Source organism: Musa acuminata, unplaced genomic scaffold, assembly GCF_036884655.1.
Source record: "Musa acuminata AAA Group cultivar baxijiao unplaced genomic scaffold, Cavendish_Baxijiao_AAA HiC_scaffold_1136, whole genome shotgun sequence".
In the NCBI taxonomy this organism is placed as follows: Eukaryota; Viridiplantae; Streptophyta; class Magnoliopsida; order Zingiberales; family Musaceae; genus Musa; species Musa acuminata.
In genome coordinates, this window is record NW_027021348.1 from 3,480,001 (window position 1) to 3,487,500 (window position 7,500).

Here is a 7,500-nt window from a genome sequence, read left to right on the forward strand (position 1 = left end):
GGTGATGCCTCTCGCTTCGCTCGCTGTCCGCCGCTCGCTGCTCGCTCGCGCAGCCAAAAATGGCCAGTTTTGGCCCGTTTTTGGGCCGTTTTGGCCTGTTTTTGGGCTGTTCTTGCGTCGCGCGGTGACCGTCGTGAGCGGAGCAAAATGTCAGCCATCTCAGCACCCTGGAACCCCCCGGGTGGCACAGGGCTGGATGGGGCTTTCGTATAGCAGGGACGGTGCTGCCTCTCGCTTCGCTCGCTGTCCGCCGCTCGCCGCTCGCTCGCGCAGCCAAAAATGGCCAGTTTTGTCCCGTTTTTGGGCCGTTTTGGCCTGTTTTTGGGCTGTTCTTGCGTCGCGCGGTGACCGTCGTGAGCGGAGCAAAATGTCAGCCATCTCAGCACCCTGGAACCCCCCGGGTGGCACAGGGCTGGATGGGGCTTTCGTATAGCAGGGACGGTGCTGCCTCTCGCTTCGCTCGCTGTCCGCCGCTCGCCGCTCGCTCGCGCAGCCAAAAATGGCCAGTTTTGGCCCGTTTTTGGGCCGTTTTGGCCAGTTTTTGGCCTGTTCTTGCGTCGCGCTGTCACGAACGGTCGTCGCGCACCCGCAACAACTCCGTTCAACGAACCGTTCGTCGCTCGCACCCGCATGTACAGCTGCTTGACAGCATGTTTTCTTATGGTTTTGGGTCATTTTGCTTGTAAATATGTAAGTTCGAACAAGCTGCAGCGTTGCAAAGCGACCGTTCACCAAACCGAGCAAAACAGCCCCAAAACAGCCCAAAACGGAGCCGTTTTCGAGTGCCGCGGGAGGTGAGCGGAGTGCTGCCTCCGCTCACCAAAATGTCAGCCAGCTCAGACCCCAGGAACCCCCCGGGTGGCACATGGCTGGATGGGGCTTCGGTTATATACCGGGCGTTGAACACTCTTTCGCAAGTTCGCACGTGACCTTTACGGGAACTTGGTGTTGCGTCCGGGACCAGGTGAGCGGCTGTTTGTGGGCTTGCAGCTGTTCGTTCATCCTTGAAAGCCTTGTTTTCCTCCCTCTCCCTCTTTTCTCTTGTGCACACAAGGTGTTCGACGATTTGCTTGTAAAGCTTCCCTTTTCGCGAGACTTCGGGACTTGTCCGTTGCTCGTTCTTTCGATCTAACTTTCTTTCTCTTTTACAGGTCCTTCGGGACCTGCGAGAGGTTACAAAGTGGCTGATCCTTGCGGAGCAAGATCGCAAGGGCAAAGCGCGACTTAGGCAACGCAAGCTAAGTTCGCGTCTTTGCAACGAGGGTGACCCGCGACTTAGGCAACGCAAGCTAAGTTCGCGTCTTCGGCCGCAAGGGTGCCTCACGCCTTAGGCAATTCCAGCTAAGGTCGTGACATTGTGGTATCAGAGCGGGCAAGCTCTTCGATCGAACAGCGAACGAACTTCGCAACTTCGCCATGGCAAAGCATCGTGGCGAATCAAGCAAGACGGGGCAAGCCGGAACCTTGCCCCAAGCAGCCGCAGGTGGGCTGCATGTGCACACTCGCTCTCATGCTGTTGGAGCCGCTCACGAGGATCGCGGCAGCGAACAGGATGAGCGAGAAGTTGGCAACTCTCCGCGAGCGGAGGAAGCGCAATCTGGTGCGCTAACAGGAAAAAAGAGTCATAAGGAGAGACTCACGACGGCGGAAACCCGCCTAGATGTTCTGGAAGCGAGCATGGAGGAACTCTACCATGGCCAACAAAGACTTGTTGGGGTAGAGAGCTCGCAAGAGGAAGCGGAGTCCAGGATCGACAAGGTCGAGGCCCTAGTCGACCGACTGTCCGATGACACCAAGGACTCCGTGCAGCACTTGCAAGACGTTGTGGCGGAACTCACGGCGAAGGTGGCTATGCTCACAAGAATGCTAAATGCGGGAGGAGGCAACACCCGCGTTGCACCGCCACAAAACTTGAGGGCACCTGAGCCCCATGGATACGGAGGGGCCAGAGATGCCAAGGAGCTCGAGAACTTTCTGTTCGACATGGAGCAATACTTCCGAGCTACGAGGCCCGATTCTGAAGATACCAAAGTTTCAATAGCAACAATGTATCTGAATGGAGATGCGAAACTTTGGTGGCGAACTCGTTGGGAGGAGATCCAACAAGGTCGGTGTCGAGTCGACACATGGGAAGACTTGAAGCGGGAGTTGAGAACTCAGTTCCTACCGGAGAACACAGAGTTCGTCGCAAGAAGGAAGTTGAGACAACTCCGCCAAAGTACCACCATCCGAGACTATGTAAAGCAGTTTTCTGCACTGATGCTGGACATACAGGACATGTCCGAGAAGGACAAGTTGTTCAGCTTCCTTGATGGTCTGAAACCATGGGCTCAGCAAGAGCTGAATCGAAGGAATGTTACCGACGTGGTCGGGGCAATTGCAGCTGCAGAAAGGCTCACCGACTTCGTTTCCTCTGAAGACCCAGCGAGAAGGAAACAATCTTCAAGCAATCGCCCTCCAAAACATTCTCGAGGGAAAGAGCTCGGGGGCGAACAGAAGAAGAAGAGCTCCCACAAAGGGCCGAACCCAAAAGGCAAGGCCTCAAAACCTGGAGGATGCTTCTTGTGCGGAGGACCGCACATGGTAAGGGAGTGCCCACAGAAGCAGGCACTCAACGCTTTGACAGCTTCCATCCACCCTCCCCGATCGGACAAGGGCAAAGCTGTTGCTCTTAGTTCGAGCAGCTCAGAATCCAGCAGCGATGATGAGGAGTCGCAAGGACCCCGAATGGGAGCAATGCGTCTGTTGAACGCTATGCGGGGTCAAGTGGGGGAGAACACGAAGACGAAGGCACAAAAAGCAGGAAGCAGCGAACTAATGTATGTGGACATTAAGCTAAATGGCCAAACGACCCGTGCAATGGTGGACACGGGCGCTACCCACAACTTCATAGCCGATCGCGAAGCACAGCGACTTGGGTTGACATTGGAGAAGAGCCCAAGCCGAATGAAGGCGGTGAACTCGGAGGCCAGGCGAATCTCCGGGTTGGCGAAGGGTGTTCCTATCAAAATCGGGACTTGGAGCGGTAACACCAACATGATGGCCGTGCCACTGGACGACTTCCAAGTGATTCTTGGAATGGAGTTTATGCATGCGGCGAAGTTGGTGCCGATGCCGTTCTTAAACTCCCTATGTATGATGGGAGGCGATGACCCCTGCGTGGTTCCCGTCTCTCGGAGAGGAACCAAGGAGCCCCAACACATTTCGGCCTTACAATTGAAGAAAGGGGTGCGAAAGGGCGAACTGACATTCGTGGCTGCTATGAAGCTAGAGCCACTCAACGAAGAGGCCATTCAAGAACCTGCTGTAGTGGCGAACGTCTTGAAGGAGTTCGAAGACGTTATGCCACCCGAGTTGCCGAAGACTCTCCCACCACGCAGAGGCGTGGATCACAGTATCGAGCTGGAGCCAGGAGTGAAGCCTCCAGCGAGACCACCCTACCGCATGCCCCCGCCAGAGTTGGCCGAACTCAGGAAGCAGTTAGGTGAACTGCTAAGCGGTGGTCTCATCCGCAGCTCAAAAGCACCTTTTGGAGCTCCAGTTCTCTTCCAGAAGAAACAAGATGGGAGCCTCCGATTATGCGTCGACTATCGAGCCCTCAACAAAGTAACGGTGAAGAACAAGTATCCCATCCCGCTCATCGCGGACTTGTTCGACCAACTGGGCAAGGCCAAGTATTTCTCAAAACTCGACCTTCGGTCGGGGTATTGGCAGGTGCGCATTGCTGAAGGCGACGAAGCGAAGACTACCTGTGTGACCAGGTATGGAGCGTTTGAGTTCTTGGTGATGCCTTTCGGCTTAACCAACGCTCCGGCCACATTCTGTACTCTCATGAACCAACTATTCAAGGAGTATTTGGATAAGTTCGTGGTCGTCTACTTGGACGATATCGTCGTCTACAGCCAAACGCTCGAGGAGCACGTCAAGCACCTTCGGACGATTTTCAAGGTTCTCAGGGAGAACACTTTGTTCGTAAAAAGGGAGAAATGCTACTTTGCTCAAACTGAGATCCTATTCTTAGGGCATCGAATCGGTGGTGGCTCCATTCGGATGGACAAGTCGAAGGTGCAAGCAGTTGCGGAATGGCGAACACCAAAGAAGGTGCCAGAGTTGAGATCCTTCCTTGGATTCGTCAACTACTATCGACGCTTCATTTCAGGATATTCGAAGCGGGCAACCCCACTGACGGAGTTGCTGAAGAAGGAGCAGCCTTGGAAGTGGTCTGACAAATGTGAGATAGCATTCCAAGATCTGAAGGCTGCTGTTCTGGAAGAACCAGTGCTCAAATTGCCAAACTATGGAGAGCCCTTTGAAGTCCATACTGATGCTTCGGACTTTGCTATTGGTGGAGTACTCATGCAAGAAGGTCATCCGGTGGCCTACGAGAGCCGCAAACTCAACGAGACCGAGAGGCGGTATCCAGTGCATGAGAAGGAGATGACAGCGGTGATCCACTGCCTACGAGTTTGGCGACACTACCTCCTCGGGTCGCGATTTGTGCTGAGGACAGACAACATTGCCCTGAGTTATTTCCAAACTCAGAAGAAGCTCTCCCCAAAGCAAGCACGGTGGCAGGACTTCCTGGCTGAATTTGATATGGCAATGGAATACAAGCCCGGGAAGGCGAATGTCGTGGCCGATGCGCTGAGTCGGAAGGTGGAGTGCGTGAATGCTGCACAACTGGAGGGCAGAGGCCAAACAAGTCAGTTACATTCCAACTTCCTTTCTCGAATCAGAGATGGACTGTATAGTGATCCCCAGGCAGTTATCCTGATGCAGCTCATCAAAGAAGGCAAGGCACGACGATTTTGGGTCCAGGAGGGACTTGTTTACACAAAAGGGAATAGAGTTTATGTTCCACGAGTGGACAATTTAAGGCGTGAACTCTTGAAAGAGTGTCACGATTCCCTTTGGGCTGGACATCCCGGCATTCACAGAACATTGGCTCTCGTGGAGAGGGCCTTCTACTGGCCAAAGATGGGGATTGATGTGGAGGAGTATGTTCGAACATGCCTTACTTGCCAACAAGACAAGGTGGAGCAACGGAAGCCGGTGGGACTTTTGGAGCCGTTGCCTGTACCAGAAAGGCCATGGGAGAGCATTTCCTTAGACTTCATATCTAGCTTGCCGCCTGTAGGGGGACTTGGATCGATACTTGTGGTGGTCGATCGGTTTTCAAAGTATGCAACTTTCATTGCTGCTCCCCTACACTGTTCAGCCGAAGAGGCGGCCAGACTGATGATGAAGGGTGTAGTGAAGTATTGGGGAGTCCCACACAATATTGTTAGTGATCGAGACGCTCGGTTCCTGGGACGATTCTGGACCGAGCTATTCAAATTGTTGGGGTCAAAGTTATACTTCTCTACAAGCCTCCACCCCCAGACGGATGGTCAAACTGAAAGAATAAATTCGCTCTTAGAGCAGTATCTCCGGCACTACGTGAGTGCCAATCAACGAGATTGGGTGAAGCTGTTGGACATCGCCCAATTCTCCTACAACTTGCAGCGGAGCTCTGCATCCAACAAGAGCCCCTTCGAAATTATCACAGGACAACAACCGTCGACTCCGCACACTATGGCAATTGGTTATACTGGGAGTAGTCCATCAGCCTACCATTTCGCAAAGGAGTGGCATCGAAATGCCGATATTGCGCGGGCTTACTTGGAGAAGGCGGCAAAACGGATGAAGAAGTGGGCAGACTTGGGAAGGCGACCACAAGAGTTCAAAGTTGGCGATTTGGTGTTGGTAAAGCTCCAACCAGCATCACTCCAATTCTTCAGGAAAAGAGTCCACAAAGGATTGGTGCGTAAGTATGAAGGGCCCTTCCCAATTATCAGCAGAGTAGGCAATGTTTCTTACAAGTTGCAGCTGCCGGCGTGGTTCAAAATTCACAACGTTCTTCACGCCAGCAACCTGAAGGCCTACCATTCGGATCCGCAAGATGCTTCTCGAAGTATTCCAACTCGGCTACCTCCCATCACAGCCTCCTACGAGAAGCGAGTGGAAACCATTCTGGCGGATCGCAAGATAAAGCTACCCAACGGAGCGGAGCAGACAGAGTACTTGGTGAAGTGGCGAGAGCTTCCCCGAACTGAAGCCAGTTGGGAGCCTGAAGACGCCCTGCGACATGAAGAAGAAGTCATCAACAACTACCAACAAGCGTCGACGAGGGCGTCGACAGTTTAAGTGGGGGAGAATGTCACGAACGGTCGTCGCGCACCCGCAACAACTCCGTTCAACGAACCGTTCGTCGCTCGCACCCGCATGTACAGCTGCTTGACAGCATGTTTTCTTATGGTTTTGGGTCATTTTGCTTGTAAATATGTAAGTTCGAACAAGCTGCAGCGTTGCAAAGCGACCGTTCACCAAACCGAGCAAAACAGCCCCAAAACAGCCCAAAACGGAGCCGTTTTCGAGTGCCGCGGGAGGTGAGCGGAGTGCTGCCTCCGCTCACCAAAATGTCAGCCAGCTCAGACCCCAGGAACCCCCCGGGTGGCACATGGCTGGATGGGGCTTCGGTTATATACCGGGCGTTGAACACTCTTTCGCAAGTTCGCACGTGACCTTTACGGGAACTTGGTGTTGCGTCCGGGACCAGGTGAGCGGCTGTTTGTGGGCTTGCAGCTGTTCGTTCATCCTTGAAAGCCTTGTTTTCCTCCCTCTCCCTCTTTTCTCTTGTGCACACAAGGTGTTCGACGATTTGCTTGTAAAGCTTCCCTTTTCGCGAGACTTCGGGACTTGTCCGTTGCTCGTTCTTTCGATCTAACTTTCTTTCTCTTTTACAGGTCCTTCGGGACCTGCGAGAGGTTACAAAGTGGCTGATCCTTGCGGAGCAAGATCGCAAGGGCAAAGCGCGACTTAGGCAACGCAAGCTAAGTTCGCGTCTTTGCAACGAGGGTGACCCGCGACTTAGGCAACGCAAGCTAAGTTCGCGTCTTCGGCCGCAAGGGTGCCTCACGCCTTAGGCAATTCCAGCTAAGGTCGTGACAGCGCGGTGACCGTCGTGAGCGGAGCAAAATGTCAGCCATCTCAGCACCCTGGAACCCCCCGGGTGGCACAGGGCTGGATGGGGCTTTCGTATAGCAGGGACGGTGCTGCCTCTCGCTTCGCTCGCTGTTCGCCGCTCGCCGCTCGCTCGCGCAGCCAAAAATGGCCAGTTTTGGCCCGTTTTGGCCAGTTTTTGGCCTGTTTTTGCGTTGCGCGGTGACCATCTTGAGCGGAGCAAAATGTCAGCCATCTCAGCACCCTGGAACCCCCCGGGTGGCACAGGGCTGGATGGGGCTTTCGTATAGCAGGGACGGTGATGCCTCTCGCTTCGCTCGCTGTCCGCCGCTCGCTGCTCGCTCGCGCAGCCAAAAATGGCCAGTTTTGGCCCGTTTTTGGGCCGTTTTGGCCTGTTTTTGGGCTGTTCTTGCGTCGCGCGGTGACCGTCGTGAGCGGAGCAAAATGTCAGCCATCTCAGCACCCTGGAACCCCCCGGGTGGCACAGGGCTGGATGGG